The sequence below is a fragment of the Delphinus delphis genome, chromosome 3 (genome assembly GCF_949987515.2).
Source record: "Delphinus delphis chromosome 3, mDelDel1.2, whole genome shotgun sequence".
Taxonomy (NCBI): Eukaryota; Metazoa; Chordata; class Mammalia; order Artiodactyla; family Delphinidae; genus Delphinus; species Delphinus delphis.
In genome coordinates, this window is record NC_082685.1 from 163,115,715 (window position 1) to 163,140,870 (window position 25,156).

Genomic DNA, 25,156 nt, shown 5'->3' on the forward strand with positions numbered 1-25,156 from the left:
TAGAATTTTATTTTTCGCAAAATGAAATAAACATTTGAGAGATAAAATAATGTACTGATAAAGTAAGGATGCAAACGATGCCAAATATATGTAGAGGCTCATCTAATTCCTGAGAGATTGCTTGGGTGGTAATCATAGTGTTTCTTGTAACTAGAATAGGCTATAATTATTTGATTATAAAAAAAATATTTATTGTAAATTGTACCACTGAATGAGAATTATTTCTTGTTATTATCAATCTAATGTATTAAGTAGTAATTTTACCAAATGACAGCTATTATCATTTAACTCCAAAATCTGTGAGAGGGGTGTGTGTGTGGGGGGGGGGGGGTGAATATTGGGTTGTGAAGATGTTTCCTGGGACTAATTAGCAGTATATTGTCAGCAAGGTCTTAAGGAGACAAGTGACCAAAAGCTTTTTGCCTTTTGAATCTAAACCTGACCTGAACTAATACAATGTATTATTATCATATTAGTTAATACAATGTGCCAGAATTATTTCCCCATAACATTTATGAAAATATTGTTCCCTAGAAGGCATTTGGGAAAATGGCCCATATTCCTCAGCATACCAGTATTACACAGGAATGGAGGTCAAGAGCCGTATTTTACTCCTATTCATATTAATGTGTTCTTGACCTAACAAAGAGCCTAGAATAGCTGCTCAGTAAATGTTTGTCGAGTGATCACATGAAAAATAACTCTTATCCAAGTACACATTGCATTATCCATACTCCATAAATGATAAATGAATGGTGTGGATGAGCTAAAAAAATGGCAGCATGGAAGGCACAACCTGAATCAAGTTGAGAGATTATGACATCAAGTGCCTTGTGGGTGTTAGATGAGATGAGAATGAAATGGTACCAGGGGTCCAGCTAGTGAGAAATGCCCAGGAATTTCTCTCCAGGGGTGAGAAATAATAAAGATGGTCTCACTAGAGGTAAATGAAGGGTCATATTTGACAGACACTCATGAACTTGGAAATAAATATAGGAAGCAAATGAACAAGAAGAGTCAAAGCTAACATCATGGCTTTGAGCCTGGGGGGCAGGAAGAATGTATTGTTATAAACCAAGATAGGGAAGCTAGAAATAGGAGCATTTGTATAAGGGAGAAAAATACTGTTGTGATCATGATTTTCAGTAACCCTTGGCTCATCCATGGAGGTAATGGACAGTTAGAAATATATTCCTGGGACTTCTGAGGCAAGAGATGGCTGGAAGGGTGAAACACGTAGTTATGATGGATGATGCTTTGGGGGCAGACAAAATAATGGAAGAAATGTATGGAGAAGAATCAATCCTTGGAGGCAGAACGTAAGAGAATGGCTATGTTTAGAAGGAAGCAAGAGGGGACAAAAAGATGGGCAAAAATAAATGGTGTAGAGATAGAAATTAGGCTAGTATGAACATCACGGCCAAGGTACATAAACTGTGTCAAGAAGGGTGGGTCATCAACAGTCAGATACTACAGACATGAAATGAAGTCTCTCGGGAAGGCAGTCACCCTTTAGAATGAGGAAACCATTGGCCGTGTTTGACAAAGAGTTTCTGTGGAGTGACAATGATAGAAACTCTTGCAGTGGACTAAGATGTGGATGGATGGAAAGAATCGAATGAAATATCTTGCGATGCTTGACAAAAAGTCACAGTAGAAAGTGTCTTAACCAAAAAGGTTGAAGGAAACTACAAAGTGAGCATTTTTGTAGTGAGAGTGACCCAATGAAGAAAGTGAGATTAGGGCTTCCCTGGTGGCGCAGTGGTTGAAAGTCCTCCTGCCGATGCAGGGGACACGGGTTCATGCCCCGATCCAGGAGGATCCCACATGTCGCGGAGCGGCTGGGCCCGTGAGCCATGGCCGCTGAGCCTGTGCGTCCAGAGCCTGTGCTCCGCAACAGGAGAGGCCACAACAGTGAGAGGCCCGTGTACCACAAAAAAAAAAAAAAAGAAAGAAAGAAAATGAGATTAAGTGTGAAAGCAAAGTTAGGGGTTAATTGAGCATCCCAGCCCTGGAGGAGCCCAAGCAGAGGGAGGAGAAGAATCTTGGCTGCAGGAGCAAAGAAGGGGAGGCTTCCTGAAGACCCAGATGGATTTTAAAGTACAGGGAAGTAAGAAGTTGCTGCTGGGAGTTGAGCGTCTGTTGAAAGTAGAGGTAAGATCGGAGGACGTGGAGGCTGAAGAGGTCGTTAGGCCTCAGGGAGACAACAGGGGCTCCTCAAAACTGTCATTCTCCCCTCAGGGTCTTTGGGAAGCTGGGCTTACTGCCTAAGAAGTTCCTCTCGGATGTATCCACAAGGCTAACTTCCTCCTAGAAGACGTTGCTACATCCCACCAGCAACAGTGCAGTTCAGAAAGTCAGCTCAACTCTTGTGTTATCTGTTGTATTCTTTTTAATGCATTTATATGATGTACTAGAAAGCAAACTTGCTAGCAGTCCATACGTATGGTTTCCAGTTATTCGCCTGTCCCCAACTCATGTAATTGTTTTTGGATTTTGGGGTCTCAGTCTTCCCCGTTTGAAAAATCAAGGGCTGTGAATACATGATTTCAAAGATTTACTCCAATTTGGAATTTTTTTCTGTTTCTAAGAACTATCTCCATCGTTTCTAATTTCGGCTTTTAATTGAAGAATGTATAGTCATGCTAAAGTGCTCATTTAGTAGGTGGCCTTACATTATTTTTAAGAATAGAGAGTATTTTAAATATAAACCCAATTAGGATTGGAAAATACTTTATATTGAGTGTCTACATGTTTCCTTAAGTAACTGCGGATGAACAATAACTACTATCCTTCCATGTTTAATAACTGCTATAATTCCAGTTAAATATATCCGAACCTTTTCATATGTTAAATATAACAAATATAGTTACGCTATAAGAAGTGGAATGGATCTCTTCTACATGTACTTAATAAATATGAACATTAAATATATTTGAATTTTACTCAAATCCTATATTCTAGTAAAATATATTCAAATAGTAAGAACAAACGCATATGTAGGGCCATTACCCCTTCTAGGTGCTGTGTCTGTATATATACTCATTAATTCTCACGAAGGCACTGTGAGATGGGTACCATTATTCTCACTCTCGAGATGAGGAAACTGAGAAAAAAAGAGGTTACAGAATTTCCCAAGGTCACACTGATATTAGTGCCAGAGCTGGTCTGGCTCCTTCATCTGGACTCTCAACCCCATGCTACCCACTCCCACAAAATGGTGAAACACAGATTTAGATGCCTGCATGCTGTGCCCAGCTGTAGTTCACTGAGTTCACTGCTCTGGGATATTCAATCATGTGACAGTACCACAATTTGTCCATTCACCCTTTATGACCATTTGAGTTGTTTCTGAGGTTTTGCTATTATGAACAGTACTGTCATGAACGGTCTTGTACATACTCCTGGCTTAATTTATAGTTTCCAAGAGTTTCTCTTCATTATATACCCAGGAGTCAAAGTTCATCTTAATAAGTTAATACTAAATTATTTCCAATATAAACTACATTCCTATCAGCAAGAGAAGAGATTCTGTTGCTTCACATTTTTCTACATCACTTGCATTTCTTAATCTTGGTAGACTGAAGTGGAAAAAATAATCCATCAGGTGGTAAAAAGGAAGTCGGTATTTGATACAGAGGCAAAAGACAGCTCTAGAGGCAACAGAACTTGCTGTGTTTGAAATCTTGTTTCTTCAGACTTATCAGAAGTCATACCACAGGCGCAATTTTTAACCTTTCTGAACATTATTATGTACTTTTGTAAATGAAAGATATTTTATTACTCAGTTAAACATAGTCACTACATAACAGGCAGTCAGTATAAATTTGCTAAAAATGTGAATGATGTGTAAGTAATTGGAAGTATAATTGTACCTTCAAAGGAATTTAAAACAAAAGTATAGAAAAAAAGGCATATTATCAAGCAAGGAATTGAATTTTGTATCAAAATAATAAAACTTTTAAAATCGGCATCCATTTTGTCTTTCTGTACATAAATACATGTATATTTTATATACAGTCTGATTTGTCACTGTGGATGCAAAGATGAACAAGATTGAAAGGAGTTGATAAATCTAATAAAATGGAAATGGGGACTTGGTTGGTGAGTCAGAGGAAGAGGAGGGGTAGCAAAGTTAAAATACCCAGATCAGTTGTTATTGAGCTACAGATATGCACTAACTATTACGAAAACACAGATTAAGGTCTAATCCTAATTCCAGCCCTAACCAGGCTGTGGAAAGTAGGGGAGCAGGTAGGAAAGAGGTGACACAGGAACTGAGACTTCCATGGGCAACAAAGCCTAATTCCTTGCTCTACTTACATATGGTTGTCTCTGGGAGGAGTGTGCATGCAGTATTTAATTTAATCCTGAAGCAATAAATTGCCTGTAGCAGAAAGAGCACATTTTTGTATAAAAATTAAATTCTGAGCAGGTCAATTATGATACCTTTGAATGCCCTGATTGGACCTCAGGTTTGGTTAGCTACTTAGCTCCTAGCAGTGGTTTATCTTCTGGATTCTGTATACCATGGTGGTCTTGGTGATATTTTCTTATCTTTTTTTTTTTTTTTTTTTTTTTTGCGGTACGCGGGCCTCTCACTGTTGTGGCCTCTCCCGTTGCGGAGCACAGGCTCCGGACGCGCAGGCTCAGCGGCCATGGTTCACGGGCCATGTGGGATCCTCCGTGGCATGTGGTATCCTCCCGGACCGGGGCACGAACCCACGTCCCCTGCATTGGCAGGCCGTCTCTCAACTACTGCGCCACCAGGGAAGCCCCTCTTATCATTTTGAAGGAAGCATCAGGGTTTGCTTTTGTCTTTCATAAATGTCATAGGCAATTTTAATAAGAAGGACTTTTAAAAAGATTAAGCTTCAACAAATGACATAGACATACACACACATGCATATGTCTACACAGTTGTGGGAAAGAAGCAAGTTAATCTGTAATTTCATTACTTATACAAGCTACTTTAAACAGGATAATTGCTATATGAATGTCATCTTGACATTAAAGGCAACTCCAAAGCAAAATGGATTTTGATTAAGAAATCTTGACATTGGCAAACAATTATTAGAAAATGTCACACAAGAAGTAGGTTGGTACCGTACTCCACAGCAGTAGACCATCAACAGCATCATTCTGTTCAAAGGGGAAAAGATGGGGGAATTACCTGGCCGTCCTGGGGTTAAGACTCCGCACCTCCACTGCAGGGGGCGCAGGTTCGATCCCTGGTCGGGGAACTAAGATCCCACATGCCATGCAGTGCGGCCAAAAACCAGAAACAAAAATAAACAACAACAAAAGGGAAAAGGTGGGCTCAAGAGACTGATGTCATACCCAGGACAGAAAACCTGTGACTCTATCGTAAGGTGTTGTTAATTGACCCTTAGAAAACACTGAAAGTTTTTTTGTGGTTTTGTTTTTAGAGATAAGAAGAACCTAGTCTTATTAAGCAATATAATCTTAAAGCCATGCTTTCTATGAACAGTTTTTCTTTATATTCAAATTTACCATGTAACGTGTACCATGAAAGAATAGGAAGGTGCATAGCTGGTATTCAGTGTATTGCGGCATAAATCTGCTTCTTTAGGTCATTAGTAATTTAAATATATTTCAGGAATACTGAATTGTTTAATATTATTTTTTGAAGATGATTCCTTCTGAAAAATTGTGGTTTCTATAAAGACAAAACTTCCAACTCAGAAGGCATGAGAAGTGGTATACTGAAAGATAGGGATTAAAATCAAACAAAAAATCGCACTTTCCTATGTTCCTTTTGCCCAAAGTCAACGCCGTTTAAGTGATAGAACAGAGTGCCCACCCTCTAATATTTGGGGTTTCCTATCAGAAATGCTCATATATATATATATATATATACAATATTAGGTTTAAAGCTCTATATGTCTACATTTTGTGACTACAGTCTAGGCTTGGTGAATACCTAGAATTGGGACTTATGTCAATAGAAATGAAAAGGATGTGATATTTTGTTCTTAGTGTCAAATGTTCCTTGACTGCTTATTTGTACTGGGAACACAAGTAGGAACTACATACAGTCCTTGCCTTCAGAGAGCTCCGAGTTTAGAGAGGACTGGTGGTGAGAGACAAATGTTTATCATACACTGGACTGAGAGTTGGGATAACACATCTGCCTGGTGTTTTGTGCATGTGGTGGTCCCTCTCCTTGGGGGGAGGAGGAAAGCTTTGTATGGCAGTTGACCCTTGAACTAGGCACGAGCTAACGTTTGCCGGACTGGAGTGGTGATTGCTAAGGGATTCCTGTAGAAGGAACCAAACCTGCAAAGGCTTGTGAAGCAGGGCTGAGTGTTCACTCCAGTGATGCTGTCTATCATCATAGAGACACCTAGGGTACCCAGGGCCTGCATGCTGAGCAGAGCACAGGAAGAGGAGACCTGGTCAAGGCATCCACCTCATCTGTTCTGGGTTCAAGAAGACCTTTATCATTGCATCCTGATCAACAGAGTACAAAGTGAAAATACATAGACTCCATGATTAAGTGTAGACTAACAAGGGTGGTCCTAAATCTTGCTTAAAGTGCAATTTTGAAGGTTTTAGAGTTGATAGATTTTGCTGTTAGAGAGACTCTTTCTACTGACTTAGACCCTAGGTTTGCATCCTAACTCTTGGCTCGAAATTGCAGTCTACCTCTAATCTAATTGCTTTAGGTAAAGTGTCTCCTTTCAGCAGACAAGAGCTTCCTTTGATAGCTTGCAGTAGCATTTTTTCCACCTAAACGTACATGCAGCTAAAGTTCAATAAGGCATCCGTGTAGCCAGATCTATAATATGTCATTTCTATTAGAAATATGAATTTATTGCACTTCTTTGAGATAAATAGAACTCTGGATGATATTTTTGAATCAACATTTTTTCCCTAGGATTGATATAGGCAACATTCATGATAATAATATTCTATTGCTTAAAAGTTACAGACCATCAGCTAGAACCCTAAGGGTTTGTTTTCATAAGCAGAGGAAGGAAAGTGGCTTAATGGAAGGTGGGTGCCCTTGGCTGAGAGGAAAACTCCAGACAGCCCTCTGGCATTAAAATGTAGTGATTTATGAAACTGGGTAACACACTTCACTCCTCTAGACCAAAGTTTCTCACCCTGAAGGGAGAATACTCTTTCTCATGCTTTATGGGGTTGTGGTGAATATCACATCAGTTATCACAGGTTTATCTTTTTAAAATATTTTAGAATGTTCAGCTATTCTTTTTTTTTGGCTTTATTGGGTCTTTGTTGCTGCGCACAGGCTTTCTCTAGTTGCAGCGCGAGGGGGCTACTCTTCGTTGCGGTGCACGGACTTCTCATTGCAGTGGCTTCTCTTGTTGTGGAGCACAGGCTCTAGGCACACGGGCTTCAGTAGTTGTGGCACATGGGCTTCAGTACTCGTGGCTTGCGGGCTTTAGAGCGCAGGCTCCATAGTTGGGGTGCACGGGCTTAGTTGTTCCACGGCATGTGGGATCTTCTCGGACAGGGCTAGAACCCGTGTCCCCTGCATTGGCAGGTGGATTCTTAACCACTGTGCCACCAGGGGAGTCCTGTTCAGCTATTCTTATAAATACATTCTTCAAGATCTTTTCAACTAGAGAGTTTGAAATCGTTAGTATTTTGAGATACAATATACAAAACAAGATGTGGCTTTTGAATGTCATTTCCTTGATGGTACAAACCAAATGTTTGTCCTTCCCAGACACACAAGGCGCTGGGTTTTTGCTTAGGATCCATTTATGAAAGTCACGACTTTCCTTGGGGTGGCTGGGCCTTAGTCAGCTCTGGCCTGGAGACTTTCGTCTGTGCCTTTAGAGGGAACTCAGTGTATGGGGAATGATAGTCGAACTTTGGGTCAGGAACCAGTCATAAAACTCTTTGTCATGAGCACTTATATTGTTATCGTAAATCAACATAACAGATACTAGGACTCAAACCAAATTGCTGTCAAATAAATCAGTTCTAAATTTCTCCTCATGTTTAAAGGAGGTCACTGTGTAGGTTAAAAGATTCTCAATGTGATTTTGTTGGGAGGAAACTAAAATGATAAAAGGCTAATAGAGTCTGGCCAAGTGGAAGAACTTTATTATCACCATGTTGTGAGGTCAAGATCCCAACCCTTGGGGTGGGGTGAGGAGGGCCCTCAGGTTCAGCCCAGCCCTTGGCAATTGGCTTCAAACCTAAGGACTCCTGGGTCCAGACCAGGCTTTGTCTAGACACATCTTTCCAGGACTAGAACACAGTCAGACCTTCAGACAAGGTGTTCCCTTCTGTTACCTCACTGGTCAGTGTTGGGCATTATTAATCTCTACTGGACCAAAAAATAAGTTTCAAAATTGTGTCCATCATCAGTATTATGAAATAGACTATTGTTCTCCCAAAGGTTCAAGAATGTCATTCTCGCATTAGGGTGTCAGTGATTAATAATTCTCCCTCAGTTAAGACTATCATAGTAACAGAGGGTCAACTGAGATCCACTGATTTGTTTGTTTTTTGTTTGTTTGTTTCTGCGGTACGTGGGCCTCTCACTGTTGTGGCCTCTCCCGTTGCGGAGCACAGGCTCCAGACGCACAGGCTCAGTAGTTGTGGCTCACGGGCCTAGCCGCTCCACGGCATGTGGGATCTTCCCGGACCGTGGCACGAACCCGTGTGCCCTGCATCGGCAGGCGGACTCTCAACCACTGCGCCACCAGAGAAGCCCTGAGATCCACTGATTTGGAAGGAAAATTTATACTCTTGAAGAGCGCACATATTCTGTGTTCAGTAGGAAAAGAAATAGCTGCAACCTTAGGTCAACAATTCATAATTCATCAACAAGAAAAAAAAAACCTTCCTGTTTTGTAAGTAAATAGAAACTAAACCATATTGATTTACTGGGGGAGACAATAAAAGTATACGTAGAAACAACAATCAAAGATGAAAAATAAATAAGCAGTACATATACTTTCAGGTAGTGGTCAGTGGTATGAAGAAAATGAAATACATGGGGCAATGAAATTGAGCTTAAATGGGGGAGAGTTGGGCAAGATTAGGTGGGGGAAGACTTTTTTGGATAAGCAACATGTGTGCTAAAACTCAGAGAAAGAGCAGGAGAAGCCAGGTGAGAAAGAATGATCCAGGTAAAGGAATTGCTTCAGGGGTCTAAGGAAGAAAATGCCATGTTTGGAGCTTAGCGAAAAGAGGGAACACTGGAAGAAAATAAAGTCAGAGAAGTAGGCAGGGACCAAATCCAGGTGCTCTGTGAATGAGATGCTGCTGCTGCTGCTGCCGCTGCTGCTGCTGCTGATGATGATAATGATGCTGATGTTGATGATGATGATGATCATGGGAAGCCATTTGAACATTACAAGCAAAGGAGTGAAATGATGTGATTAAGATTTGGATAAAGCTCTCTGACTGCTCTGTGGAAAATAAGACTCTAGAGGCAGAGGGGAATGGGACAAGAAGGGAAGGAGGGAAACCAAGTAAGATGCTGTTGCAGAAAAGCAGAATAGAGATGATGGACTAGTTGGAATCAGTAGGGATGATGTGAGGTGGAGGAGATCAAGATATAGTTTGCAGGAGAGCAGAGCAAACACATTTGCTGATGTATTTTTGTAGGGTATAAGGAAAAGAATCTGGTCCCGAATCTCTTCTGTTTTTGTCCCCAAGGACTGGATTGATGGTGATCCAATTTTACAGAGATGAGGAAAGGTTGGGAGAAATAAAAAAATCTATTCTGGTGTGTGAACTTATGAGAATTCTGGTAAACAAATACCCAGTGGAAATGGGCAGAAGGTAGTTGACTAGACTGGTCTAGAGTCAGTGGGGAGGGCAGAGCCAAAGATGAAAGCATTGGGAATCATCAGCATATAGATGATGTTTAATGCCTTGGGCCTGGACAAGATAACTGTATGAAATTTCTCCTTCCAGTCATTTGTTTTCTGGGTTTCTATGAATCATAGTTTTTCGGAATTTAACAGGACTCTTCATAGCTTCCATTGCTCTGGGTAGGTTCACATTACATTTAGCATAATACATTAAGTTTGCAGCTTCTACTTCCAGGTTTGTTGCAAATTATTGATAAAACTCACAAGTGCTCTATTTTATAACAGTGCCCTGGGTTCTTTTCTTATGGTTGTTAATGAGCTTGAGAATTTTTTATAATGCATAGTGTCAACTTTAAGCACATTTCCTTGCATGGGACCTAATTATGTATAAATTTCTGCTTATAGCAGAAGGTATGTTGCTTTTAAAATTGGAGGAGGGTTGATACCTGCTGTGTTCATAGACATTCAGCCCAAGTTTTGAGTTTCTTCTACTTGGGATGTTGACAGTTTGACATGTTTAACAGGTCTGAATTAAATAAAACGGTATTTGAATGAACACAAGGAGTATCGTGGCGAAGTAGATTCATAACTGAGACTGTTGGGCACCTTTCTTTCCGTAATTTTTCACAGGCTTAATAGTCAAATAATAGTAATTTATATCAATTGAATTGCAGTTGATTTTAATATCATCTAATAAAAGACAGTTAAACTTCTAAGTGAATTTATGCATTATAATTAATATGTGTTTGCTGTTTCTTAAAAAATTAAATACTTAAAATTGTGTGATTACTGCTAGAATTATTTTAATAGATCATTTTTCCTTGCCATATTTTCAATGATTTTATTTATTTTAAAATGGGTGATAATTTTATATATGCCAATTTTATATAGAGAGACTGTACTCAAAATACATCTCAAAATATATCTATGCAGCTACCTCAGGGGTCAACTTTGCAATATTAAGTGTGTGATTTAGTTAGTTAGGGCTGCTGTAACAAGGTCCCACCAACTCGGTGGCTTAAACAACAGAAATGTATTGTCTCTGTATTCTGTAGACTAAAGACCTAAGGTCAAGGTGTTGCTTCCTTCTGAGGTTGGAAGAGGGAATCTGGTCCATGATCTTCCCAGACTTCTGGTGGTTTGCTGGCCATCTTTGGTGTCCCTTGCCTTGAGGAAGCATCACCCTGGTATCTGCCTTTATCTTCAATGATGTTTCCCCTCTGTGCATGTCTCTGTCCAAATTTCCCCTTTTCATAAGGACACAAGTCATTTTGGATTAGGGGCCACCCTAATGACTTCATTTTAACTTGATTTTATCTTTAAAGATGCTAAAACCAGTTATGATCACATCCACATGTTCTGGGCACTAGGATGCCAATATGTTTTTTTGGGAGAGACACAATTCAACATGTAAAGGTATGTAATCTCCTTTCCTCCCTAACATTGGTTATTTTCCTTAGACATTTTTAGTGAAAAATCTTGAGGATTTTCTAATTTTATCTATATACGTATATCCCTAGGAACACACACGTAGCCCCATTTATATGTTTATAACACATCTGTGAAGCCAGTGTACATCTCCTGCCCTGACCACTTCTCTATGCTCCAACTGTGTATTTCTGCCTGCTTTCTTATCACCTCCAACTGGATGAATGGTAGACATTTCCAGCTTAACATGTTCAAAACAAATTTTTGTTTTCTATCCCCATCCTCTAATGTTCTTCCATCATTCTTTTCCACCTCAGTAAATGATTCTTCTATTCCCCTAAATTCTGCCCAAAGAGCTAAGTCATCCTGACATGTCTCTTTTCCTTATTCCTTTCTTATATCTATTCCATTGCTGTAGTAGTTTCATACTGCTGCTGTGTCAAATTACCACAACTTAGTGGCTGAAAAGGATACATGTTTATCCCACTGTTGTAGTCCACCGTGTGTCTCACTGGGCTAAAATTAAGGTGTCAACGGTGTTGCATTCCTTTCTGGAGGTACTGGGAAGAATAAACTGCTTCTAAGTTTATTCAAGTTGTTGGTCAAATTCACTTGCATGCAGTCCTAGCATTGAGGTTTCCATTTCTCTGCTGGCTGGTGGCCGAGAGCCATTCTCTGCTTCTAGAGCCCACCTGTATTCCGTGGCTCGTGACTCCCTTTCTTCATCTTCAGAGCCAGCAGCAGTGGCTTTGAATCTCTCTGACCTGTTCTCTGCCTCATCTCTTGCCTCCTCTATTTTATCTCTCTGGCTCTAGCTGGAGAAAATTCTAGACTTTTAGTCGCTCATGTGCTTAAATTGGACAAACCTGGATGCAGGATAATCTCCATATTTTTAGGTCAACTCCTGTGTAACTTTAAGTTTATCTTCAAAGGCGCTCCTTGGTGGAATTTCAATGACTGTTTCAATAACCAGAGCACAGGCATCTTGCGGGGAGAGCGACCCTTTAGAATTCTCCTTTTTACAGCTCCCATGTCCTGTTTGCTCCATTTCAGGACAGTTTTGCTTTTCTCCTTTCATCACAGTAACCATATTCCCAACCACCGTTACTTTTCTGGATTATCATCATATCCTCCTCACTGGTCACCCTACATGATTTCTATGAATCATGGTTTATCAGATCCAAACAGGACTCTTTCTTCATAACTTGTATTATACCAGGTGGTTTCACATTAACTTAATATAGTAAGTCGATCTTTTTAAAAACAATGCCTAGATAACCAACAAGGACCTATGGTAGAGCACAGGGATCTCTACTCAATACTCTGTAACGGCCTATATGGGAAAAGAATCTAAAAAATGAGTGGATATATGTATACGTATAACTGATTCACTTTGCTGTACACCTGAAACTAACACAACATTGTAAATCAACTAGACGCCAATAAAAATTAAAGCAAAACAAAAAAGTAAAACAATGCCTGTCACATCACGTCACTTAGATCCCTCCAATGGCTCCCTTTAGCGTAAGATCCAAACCTTAAAATGCTCTACAAGGCCCTGTTTACTCCTGTGAAGTCTTGGTCACTTCACCAGACTTCTTTCTTATCCCTGCAAGAAGCCATCTTCGTCATGTATGGTGGGTGTGAATTGTCTGTGATTCTCTGTTAGAATGTGAGAACCTGATCTGTTTCCTTAGTGCCAAACCTTCAGCTCCTACAGCACACGGACATTGGGATTGTTCCACATGTTTGTTTCCCTGTAGAATTTAGGTTGCTTTCTTATGTGTACCTTCATTCCATAGCATGTGAGGCTGTTGCAGTGCTGGGTGCCCTCTCCTTTTCCTGATGAGGAGTTCCCCTTAGACACTATATGTGTTAGGCAAGTCCTTGACCCCCCAAAACTTGTAGCTTGGGCTTCCCTGGTGGCGCAGTGGTTGAGAGTCCGCCTGCCGATGCAGGGGACGCGGGTTCGTGCCCCGGTCCGGGAGGATCCCACATGCCGCGGAGCGGCTGGGCCCGTGAGCCATGGCCGCTGAGCCTGCGCGTCCGGTGCCTGTGCTCCGCAATGGGAGGAGCCACAACAGTGAGAGGCCCGCATACCGCAAAAGAAAAAAAAAAAAGAAAAGGTGAACTGTAAGCTGTGTGAGGGTGGAGCCACTCTGTGTATTTTACCACACTTCAGAATAGTGCCTGGAGCAAAACAGATGTTTAATAACTATTTGTTGAATGAATGAATGAATGAACGAATAAATGAATGAAAATCAAAACAAGAGCCTTCTCAAATTGAGAGATTTCTCAACTTTATTGAGCTATGTAATAGACTTCTCTACAATACTTGTCATCTGTCGTAAACTCAACCTCCGTCTACATTGGCTTTTATTTTTAGGGAAAATAATCTTCCTGGATTTTATATTTTACATTAAAATCATGTGATTATGTAAATCAACCATACTTCAATAAGAAAATAATAATAAAAGAAGAAAATAAAATCATATGATTATGAAGTGGAATGTAGGACCTCTGTAATTAGCCATTAACCATGGATTCCTTTGGGAATCCAGTCTATTTCAAAGCAGGTACTGGCAGGTAATCTTGGTTACTTAAGATCAGGCAAGGTTTTTCAGGAGTCCTAAGGCAGCACATGAAGTCCTGGTATTACTACAGCACATGAAGTAATACCAACAAAGGGTAGCAAAGTTGAAAACCATCAGCTGCTGCAGCTGTGACATTTACAGTTATAATGGGGATAACTAATTATGTTTGTTACATGGTATGGTTCATGGTAAATTTGTATTCTTTGAATCTATTTTAAAACTAGAATTGACAACTTTCATATTGCAAGAGTAGGTGGCCTCTTTTTTTTTTTTGCTGTACTCTCACTGTTGTGGCCTCTTCCGTTGCGGAACACAGGCTCCGGACGTGCAGGCTCAGCGGCCATGGCTCACGGGCCCAGCTACTCCGCGGCATGTGGGATCTTCCTGGACCAGGGCACAAACCCATGTCCCCTGCATCGGCAGGCGGACTCTCAACCACTGCGCCACCAGGGAAACCCCTGAGTCACATATTTTAATCATGAGTCATTTACCCTCGGATTCATATTTATATCCGTGTGTCAGTATTAGATAATGAACATCCTAATATTTGGGATTTCCTGAAAGTAGGAAGGAAGTAGTAAGTTGATGCATTTTTGAGCCACTTCTAACTTTGGAATCCTCAGCACGTAACTCAAGTATCCATTCAATTGCAAGAGAATGCCATCAGCATGTCAGAAGAAACTCTTTGAGATTCCTTTGAGACTCCCATGCACATATATAATAAGACCCTTAAGAGACTGGGTAGTCATATCCACGTGCCATTTCTCATCAAATCAATAAACCTCGTGGCTTTATGAACCTCAATAGAAAGGCTAAATTATAATTTCATTAAACCCTTTTCCGTTGCTCTGATTCGTTACTGAATTGTACTCCCAGGCATAATTCTCACATTTGATCCACACCAACCTCATAGGTAAGTAGGGCTTCCAACCTTTTTGAGTTTTAGGAACCAGCAAAAATAAAACAAAAAGCAAAAAATCCTTTGACAGCCATGGATATCACACTTTGGGGAAAAACACTGTATCTGGTAAAAACTGTTGTTGGCAAGTTCAAGATTCCATTCATGATTGGGGATAATGAAAACAAATTGCAAAAATGTCATTAAATAAGTACTCAGATATGTTGATACCTACAAAAACGTTCTAGAAGACACAAGCTTCCAAAAAAAATCTGTTAGAAATAAAATACCTGTTTGAGATAAAACTTGCCATGGTAAGTAACTTTTCTCGTTTAACACTGTTTCTTTCAGTTTTCCAGAAAATACCCCTGTGGTTTCATGATCTACTAAAGCAGATTTCCATGCACATTTTAGTTGTTATTACAGGCACTGTACTTACCTTTGATATTTATAAGCCAGTCCTTAGTGAATATTAACTTTAATGAATATTAACATTTTTACACTTGCCTTTATTGATAAAATGTTTTGGTTAAGTCCTGTACTTCTCATAAATTTTCATGGCGAGTGAAGATATGTTTTTTTCAGCTCTTGGTCTTCAATCCATATATGAAAAGGCTATAAGTAATAGACACTTCTTCTCTCTCCTTATCTTTAAACCATCCCCTAGGAGGCTAATGAAGGAGAAATTGAAATGTGTTTCCTTTCACTTAAAGAAGTACAGCTAAGTCATTCAAATGTAAGAGAATAAGAGATATTTAAATTTCTGTATACAATATTGATCTTAATGACCTTTGAAATGGTCCGCAAAACCCTAGTTGGTGAAGGATTACTTAGTAGGTAGACTGGATGGGGGGTAGCTCCCTCAGGAATGTGGCTGATTCTTGGGGGCTGGAATTTCTCCTCATCAGAGCCTTCTTCCTTGGTAGGGGGTAGGGAGATGGATAATCCAATTCTTCATTGCTGTGCAAACCCCATAAGAACATGATGCTGTTGTGGTTTTGGAGCAGTACTCTAGGAGACAAACTTAAACCTTTGCAAATAGTGATAGGTATCGTCGTGGTTAATAACACCAGTTCTGAAGTCAAACTGCTCAAGTTTATACACAGGTTTCATTACTTAAAATCTGTGTGATTTGGGGCAAATTTTTTAATCTTTCTGAATCTCTTTTCTCATCGATAAAATGAGATTTAACTTGTTCCATTTAAATGTGTGCAGAAACAATGGTAAAATTCCACTCTGTGCTTAAATGGCTTTTTATTACAACAAAAAAGACAACTCTTCCTTACCCCACGAGGATATGGACTGAGGCAGTTACAGGGCTGTGGGAAGCGAGCCCTCTTTGTTGTCCAGTGGTGAGTTACCTACCCAATAAAAGGCCAGCTTTTCTCATCTTCATTATTTTTTTAAATATGCCCCAGTCCAGAGTGCTCGATTGTGAATTAAGGGAAGCACATGGGCTTCCCTGGTGGCGCAGTGGTTGAGAGTCCGCCTGCCGATGCAGGGGACATGGGTTCGTGCCCCCGTCCGGGAAGATCCCACATGCCGCGAGTGGCTGGGCCCGTGAGCTATCGCTGCTGAGCCTGCGCGTCCGGAGCCTGTTGCTCCCGCGTACCGCAAAAAAAAAAAAAAAAAAGATCAGTTTGGACTTGTGTAGGCGAGCTCCCTGCCCTGCCCCACACACATCCAAACCCACCATAGGGCAAAGAATGAACTTACAGAGTGTTCTCAGGCATCCAAGAAGAAATGGAACAAATACACTATAATTCAGATTATAGTGAAAGATTGCTGAGGAAATATTTAAATATTGCTCTCAGTTAAAAAAAAAAAAAAAACTGCAGAGAAACAAATAAAAAGCACAAAAAGGACACTAGAGTCCTAAAGTTAAAGGAACACCAGCCATATTGAGCCTGTTCATCCATGTGTAATCTGCATCTCCATGACAGAAGTCCCAGTAGCCACTGTCCTCTGTATCTTAACTTCCCACACAGTTAAATCTTAGAAGTGAGAGGACAGAATGTTCCAGGCTAAATGTAAAAAATTGTGCTAATACCCAAGGAGGATGAATATCTTCTACAGGGAATAATTATAACAAAATACTTAGAGTTATGACTTGATGTATTGAAATGTATGTTTTCAAGAATTTCCTCATTTTTTTAAAAACACATCCTTCTGATTTCTTTGAACTCTAGTGTTTTTTTTTTTTTTTTTTGCAAAGAACTATTTTTAAAGTATTCCCTTTGGCTTGTATCTTAGCCAGACACATTGTGGGAAGAACTTAAAAAGCTTAGTCATGTGCGTTTTCTTATTGGTATTCCTGAGGTGCCTCGGCCTAGGGCAGTGACATCATACCTAACTTTGGCCAAAGGGACAGGGCTCACTGTGTTTTGAGAGAGTATTATTCACGATCACCACTTTACAGAAATGTTAAAGAATATCACATAAAGACATGAGCTAATTATGCAAAAAATCAAAACAAAAGCTACTTTTAATACTGGGAGATGAAGACCCAATAATCTTTAGTAGTCAGGGAAATTGAGTTATTTCTTAGGAGATAGTGCCTCAGATATATGCTTGAGATATGAAAAAGGGTAAAATAAGATAGACATTTTCCATCTGCATTCTGCCATAAGGAAATTTAAAATGTTGCATCATTCTGCCAAGGAGTATGTTTGTGTGTGTGTGTGTGTGTGTGTGTGTGTGTGTGTGTGTGTGTGTCTATGCGCAGGCTTGTGTGAGAGACAGAGAGAGAGAGAACTTTAAAAATGAGGAATTCTGCTTTTGTTATTACTAGTCTTTGGAAAGCATGTATACTCATTGTAAAACGGTTGCATTGTGGCGTTTTAGGAATAGTCTATAGAGCAGATGTGTTTCTACCTCTAATTAATTAATGCATGAAAAAGATTGTGTTCTAAATTCATTCTCTTGCAGTCTTTGCAAACACGTATTCAGTAACTGGAGATTCCTGTGTTCAGGCTTTGTTTATGCCTAAAATATAAATTTATATGAATTTCATGGATTGACAGTGTACAACATCAGGGATGCCAGGGGTTTGCTGAACTATAACCGGATGGTCAGTACACATTCTATGTGAGAAACCAAGAGTGCTTTGAATACAGTGAACTTAATTCCATACCAGAGGAGAGCCCTGAAATCCTTCTGTCTTAGTCCATCATTGTATGAGCTTTAATTTTAGGCAAAGAGTGAAGGAAGGCAAGTGTCTTGCTCAGTGTAAAAGGTCACACATAAGAGGGCATTTGCCCCAATAGGGCAAATGAGAACCAAAGTATGTTTTGTTAATGGGATTTAGTATAAAGATCCTACACTCCTAGTTAGAGGGTTCAAATTTACACCGATTCACGAATATGAGCTGGTGTGTGAAGGTATGTATTTCCAGCCTCTGAGTACGGACAGTCCTACTTCTGAGTGTGTCCCACACCAGGTCACCAGGGTTTAGCTGCAGCAGGCGCCATGGCAGTTTCGGTTTTATTTGAGTCGTTGTCACTACCAGCGCCCTGGGCAAAAGGCCAGCGTTGTTTGTTTGAGTTCCTTCCTCTTCCTTTCCTCCCCTTCTTTCCTCGCCCACGTCCTGCCATCCATTCTGGCCATGGACAGCAGAGATAACTGCAGACTACAAATGAAAAGCTGAACTGGCTCTAAAAATATGACTCCTTGCAACTGTTTAATTGCAAAAGAATCTTTTTGCTAGAGCTTCACCATGCCCCTCAGAAGGCCTACTCAGTAATTTGGCTGTCAGTCATTTGTAATTTTATACCTTAGAGTCTGGAGGGATAATAAATAGAATTAGCGTTTTCCATTGGAATGCTGATTGTTAGAAAATGAAAAGCCAGAATTTCCAGAAGAGCCTTTACAACGTCTCTTCAAGAGATCTGGTTTTATCAAAATAAATCAATAAACTATTCATAGTAAACTTATTTAAAATCACCACGAAGTCTGTCACTTATTTATGTTAAAGCATTCCTGTATTATTGCTACTTGTTCTTCTTACCCTGCTGTCAGTATTGGTAGATAAAAATAGCCAGGATGTTAAAATGCAGTTTCTTTCTTTTTATGTGGTCTGAGAAATTGGATTATTTGCCCAAAAGAACCACAACATAGTGAATTATTTTAAAACGGATGATAGTACACCAAATAGTGAGTCCTTCATTCTTTGGTTCTATTTTATTTTGTAAGACTTAAAAAATCTTTTATTTTCTTTTAAAACAAAATTGGTAAGGATATTGCTGGAAAACTATAAGGTTAAAATGGTATTTTAAAAAAATCGAGCACGTTAGAAGGTAAATAATATTCCTGTTTTCATGAATGCCTATTATAATGTCCAAGTATCTGGGATTGAAGATAACTTAGGGTTTTATTTTTTAAGTATAACATACATACAAAAAAGAGCATATGCCATCAGGTATAGCTTGCTCAAGATGATGTGTGTAACACTCGACCACGGTACTGCATTTGGTTATTGGCTTATTTTCTTTGCTAAATAGCATTTCACTGTGCACATATAGCATACTATATCCATTCTTGTAACTGGGCATTTCAGTAGTGTCCAGTGGGGGCTGATATTAATATTGCTGATATGAGCATCCTAGGTGGTGTCTTCTGATGCACTTAAGAACATTTCTGTTGAGTGTATATATGAAAGAATTTCTGGGACACAGAATATGCATAAAAGAGCTTTAAAAGAGGTAGAGAGACATCAAATTTCTGTTACCATTTTATATTCCCACTCACAGTCTATGAAAGTTCTGATAACACCCAATATTTGCCAATATTTGGCATTTCCTTTCCTCTCTCTTTTTTATTTTAACCCTTCTGATGGGTAGGTATTGACATCCCATGAAAGTTTAAATTTCATATCCCTGTGAGTAATGAAGTTGTTCATCTTTTCATTTGTTTATTGGCTATGTGGATATCCTGTTTTATAAAGTGCTTGTCCAAGTATTTTGAAATATATGTGTGTGTGTGTATACACACACACACACACACACACATACACTTGTATATACACACGCACATGCACACATACACAGAATACACCTTTTTTATTTTATTTTTTATTTAAAATATTTTATTTTATTTAATAAATAATAATAAAATATTATTATATAAAAATAATAAATAATAAAATAAATAATAAAAAATAATAAAATATTTTATTTTTATTTAAAATATTTTATTTTATATTTTATTTAAAAGAATAAAAAAATATACCTTTTTTATTCTTTTTATGGTTAGCAATTTTTGTGTCCTGTGTAAGAAAGCCTTGGCTACTGTAAGGTCATACATGTATTCTGTATTTCATTTTCAAAGCTTTATTGTTTAATCTTTCATATCTAGACCAGCACTTTTCATGGAATTGATTTTTGCATATTTTTGAGATGGGAATCAAGATGCATTTTTTCACCATACAGATATCCAGATGAAAGCACCATCTTTTCCACTGCATGGCAGTGTCATCAGCCTCATAAATTAGGAATATGTGTGGCTTGGTGTCCAGATTCTCTCTTGTTCCACTATTCTGTCTCTCCTTACGTGGACACCACATGGTACTAATTGCCACAGCTTTGTAATGTGCCTTCTTATCTGTTAGGTTCAGCCTTCCGGATTTGTTTCTTTTCTTCAAGACTACTTGTTCTTCTTGGCAACTTGCATTTTCATGTACATGTTAGAATCCACTATCCATTACCTCAGCCTCTCCCTGAAAGGAGAGGCTGAAAAACACAGGCTGAGGTTCGTATTGGAATTGTGTTAAATCTATCAGTTAACCCAAGGAGATTGAAATCTTTACAGTATTGAATCTGTCAATCCATAAACACGGTATTTCCCTCCAATGATTTGGGTCTGCTTTAATTTCAACAGGGTTGTTGTTACCACACTCAGGTTAGGCAGCTTGCTGCTCAAAAGCCAATAATCGAGGGGCAAGTGTCAGTAGAAAGGAAAGATGCTGTATTCAGAAAAGCCGGCAATCTGGGGAGAAGGTGGACTCATGTCCAGAAACCAACTCTGAAGATTGTGCTCAGCCATGACAATTTTTAAAGGGAAAAAGGGGTGACAATCTCAGTTAATCATTAAGGTAGGAGGTCGGATTCTTCATCATCTTTCCATTGCATGCAGACCTGCTGACTTCTCCTGATCTTCCTTTGGATGCTTTCTTGCCTGCATGGTCTGCCTGCAGATCTACTAAGGGGAAGCTGGGAGTGTAGAGTCAGACATTCTTTAACTACTTAATTCTTCATTCACTCCTCTAATCCAGGAAAGGAATCAACAGGTTAGGCAAGGCATTGTGTACATTCAGTAAAGCAAGAATCAGGAGCTAGCCTAGTGATCTCATCTTTATGATGAAGGTCTGAGGAAAACAGGGATGAACAAACAGTAAAGGGGCAGAGGAGCTGCTTACATTGTGTAATGTTTAGTGTGGAGGTCTTATACCACTTTCACAGATATGTTCCTAGTCACTGGATGTTTTTCTATGATATTTATATATATGATTATTGTTTTAATTTCTTTATTGCTAATGTACATTAAAGAAAATTGATGTATTTTTACATTTCCTTTTTGTTTTTACTCTATTGCCTAAGACCTCCAGTATGGTGTTAAGAAGTGTGGTGATAGCAGTGAATGACATTTCATTCATATTTAAGGAGATGTTTTCAGTATTTAACTCTGATTGTAATTTTTTCATTATCAAATGGAGGGGACTCCTCTCCATGCCTAGTTTGCAAAGATAGTTTTTTAAATTACAAATGACTGTTAAATTTTGTGAAAAACAAGTGTTTATGCTTTTTTAGGATATAGTTTTAAACCATTATTATGAATATTCCACAATGTTCGGCTCATTCTGCTTCTTTCCGGGAAACACTAAGATCAACCAAGAATACAAAAAATTAGAAATACGATTCCACTTACAATAATGCTAGGAACAGAATCAGCCACAAACTCATATAAAGAAGGTACGCAGAGTTTAGAAACCGCTTTTCAGATTTCATTTGGTATGCAAATTTCATTTCAAAAGAAGGAAGGAGGGAACGATGGATGGAAGGAAGGAAGGAGGGTCATGACTCAGCATTCTTCATAGGAACATGGAGCCCTGAAGATGTGGGGGAACATGGGAATGACAAAAGGCCCCAAGGAGGACAAGCTCCAACAAGAGAGAATAATCTTGAGGGGGTGTTACAAGAACTGCATTTTTAGTTTTCACTTCCTTCATACTCAGCACCCCTGTCTTCCTCAATCTGTTTTTAAGCAAAAGTCAGGCCAAGATAAGGTCACCATAATTCAAAAATAAGTAATAAACCGAAGAGTTTAAATAAAGACAGTGGGTTAACACTATCAAAAAAAGTAAAAAATCAGAAAGAGAAGAAAGTAACACAATAATATACAAAAGGCAGAGAAAGTATAACTCCAGAAAATAAAATTACCCCCAGGAAACTTAAGAGAAAGTTAGCCATATTCTTTTTTATAGCCTGAAGACATTTAAAATCATGGGGGAAAAATGAGATCAAAGAGATGATGATAAGACAAAAAAGACATGAAAGGAGTAACAGTGAGCTGGTGACGCTCATGGAAAGATAGGAAAAAATGAAGCCATTTCCTGAAATGAAACCACATTTGAAGCCTCAAGAATAGATAGTGCAGAAATAAAGAGGACTGGTGTGGGGAAATAAAACAAAGAGAGAAAAACACATAAAAGCAACAAAAAAGAAGGCAATAGATATGGAAGAGAGAGAGCTGGGAACTAATAACTAATTTCTCACCTGGGAAAGTAATTTTCTTAAAAGAGAGACTATCAGCCTGAGAATATCAGCCTCAGGCAGCATTGCCTTCTTCAGTTTTCAGTGTCAGAAGAGACCTGGATGACTTATTCACACACATTGAAGAACCTCTAAGTAGGGCCATGATTTGCCCGACTTCAGGGGTATCTTCACAGAAATGGAGGTGAGCTGAGCTCTGGAGGCACCAGGAACACCCCATTCTAGGTGAATAAAGCCTCCTGGCCTTATGGGACAGGGATATTTACCAATCTTGCAGGTGACAGAAAATCTTATCAAATCTGCACTGGCAGGAAACACAGGCACCCATGAAGCATTCTTGCAAAACTGTCTTAGGGACGACATAGTCAATCAAGACCTAGATCAAGGTGCATGATTTAGGCCTGGACATACAACTGTATTAAGGGAGAGTGGGATTGGTGTTGGTGTGTGGACTAAGAAATACCCTTTATTTTATAAAAGTATGTGCTCTTTGAATTTTTAATAGTAAGCTTGTATTGTTTAAAAAAAATCAAAACTTACTTTTAAAAAGTCACTGTTTCTACTGTATATAAAATAGATAACCAACAAAAGGACCTACTGTATAGCACAGGGAACTATACTCAATATTTTGTAATAACCTATAAGAGAAAAGAATCTGAAAAACAATATATATACATATATATAAATATATATGTATATATATATATATATATATATATATATAACTGTGTTGCTTTGCTGTATACCTGAAACTAACACAACATTGTAAATCAACTGTACTTCAATTAAAAAATTAAAAAAAAATAAAACCACAAAAAATTTTTTTCAGTTGTAATAAACCATAAAAAAGTCACCCTGTTTGGTTCTTATCTGAGCTAATACTAAATACAGTCCTTTTCAAATGAGGTCTAGTAGGACTTCCTTTCAACATCATCAAGTATTATCCTGACAATTATAGTTGTATAAACTTTTAGAATTAAAGACAGTATTTCGTCAATAAGTTATCACCTTGTTAATACTTTCAGTTACCTAATTACATTGAGCTGTCATCTCTGTTTTTAACTTGCCCCAGTTTGTATAACTATAAAATGTGACCTGAGTCCCTTCCGTACACTGTTCAATAAAAAATGTTTAAAATACGTTGTTCAATTTGTGTGTTTGTAAGTCATGGCTAAAATGGGGGAAATCGGGTAAAAGATTCAAAGGAGTGTTTGAGGTATTATAATAGCTGGGGGTGGATATCAGTATATAAAGTTTAGTTTCAGAGTCAGCATCTAGACAAGTTCTCTTTTCTGTGAGCCTTTTGGGTTGTTTACACTTTGCCGTATTTTTTATTTCTTTTGAATTACAATCTCATTTCAAAAAATAAAAAAAATTTTGAATAAACTTGTGTTGGTTGCAGTGCCCATCTTTGAAATATAACTAGACTGGCTTTGAATGTGAACTCTAAACAATCTTGAATCTATCTCCTGCCTTTGAATTCACCACGGAAACAAAGTCTAGATTCAGTTTGAGAATAATTTTATGATTCTGTGGGGAATTTTTTTTTTCAATGTTGAGATGCAGGTAGGGATCCAGATACAAATTCAGGGCAAAGCAATGGAAGATTAGAAAACTAGAATTTGCTAGGCAGGCTAGTGGGAGGGTCCTTTTGTGATGAAATGTTGCATAAATAATGCCGATGGGGGTCTAAATTCACTGTTGCCATGGAGACCTTTGTGCCTGGCTGAACTCAATTCTTTTCTCTTTTAAGACTGCAACCACTAAGCTTGTGGTATCTCTGATGCTTCTTGCTTTGCTTTCTCTTCAACCATTTGCAAGTGAAAGCAGAAATTAAACTCTGATAATTTGACGTCCTGACTTTTTTGAGGCTGTTTTTCCACGCCGTTCGTGATTTTTGAGCTCCTCTGGGGTTCCTTGTAGCCGTGGTGCGGGACGGGAGGAGAGGAGGGAACCGCCTGCCTCGTTGCTTGGGAAGGAGGGAAAAGTAAGCCCGCATCTTTGTGGCTAGTGGACTTGTTTGCCTAGACTACGGTTTTGAGGTATTTAAGGACCATTTATTTCCAAAGGTAACAGAGAAAAAATGAAAAGTAAACGTATTTGTTTTTTGAATGCTTTCATTGTGAATGTTGTTTTTGTGATGGTTTTAACTAAAGTTTTAAAACTGCAGGTTGAGAGTTCTGTGTAGAAAACATGGTTAGAATTTATTTCTGGCTTCACAGTTGTCAGTGTGTTCAGAGTATTAATGTTGAAATTGTAAAAGAAAATTAAATACCAAACTACCAAATACCAAATTAAACAGAAAGCAGTTGTAAGGATCGATGTGCCATTTCCCTTTCAACTAACCATTGTAACTGTTTAATAATCGTTTTTAGTAAAACTTGGTGTGCCGTAGATACATACTTTAGATTTTATGAAAGTTACAGGTTGTCCGTGTAAGTAGCCATGTATAATTAAGTGCGAATTATCTAGTAATTAAAAGCTAATTTGGAAATTATGGGTCTTTTCTTTTTCCCTTTCGGTACAGAATTAAATGAATAACCTCACCCAGAAAGAAATTACTCATAGAGAGTAAAGGCATAAAAATCACCCAAACACTGACACTATATAAGGTAACTAAAAATTCAGTATACTGGGCAGCTAACT

The 25,156-nt window shown here is 38.7% G+C and overlaps 1 protein-coding gene across 3 annotated transcripts in view; it reads left to right on the plus strand.

The window, feature by feature from the left end:
* The window catches only part of CTNND2 (catenin delta 2), a 937,337-nt gene that overhangs the window by 282,443 nt on the left and 629,738 nt on the right, over positions 1-25,156 (plus strand). The window contains exon 1 of one of the 3 annotated variants that reach the window (XM_060009662.1): positions 24,347-24,497. The exons of the other annotated variants lie outside the window; for them this stretch is intronic. The gene's annotated coding sequence lies outside the window, so the exon portion shown is untranslated. Of the gene's footprint in view, positions 1-24,346; positions 24,498-25,156 lie in introns of those variants that run through there. 3 annotated transcript variants of the gene reach the window in all.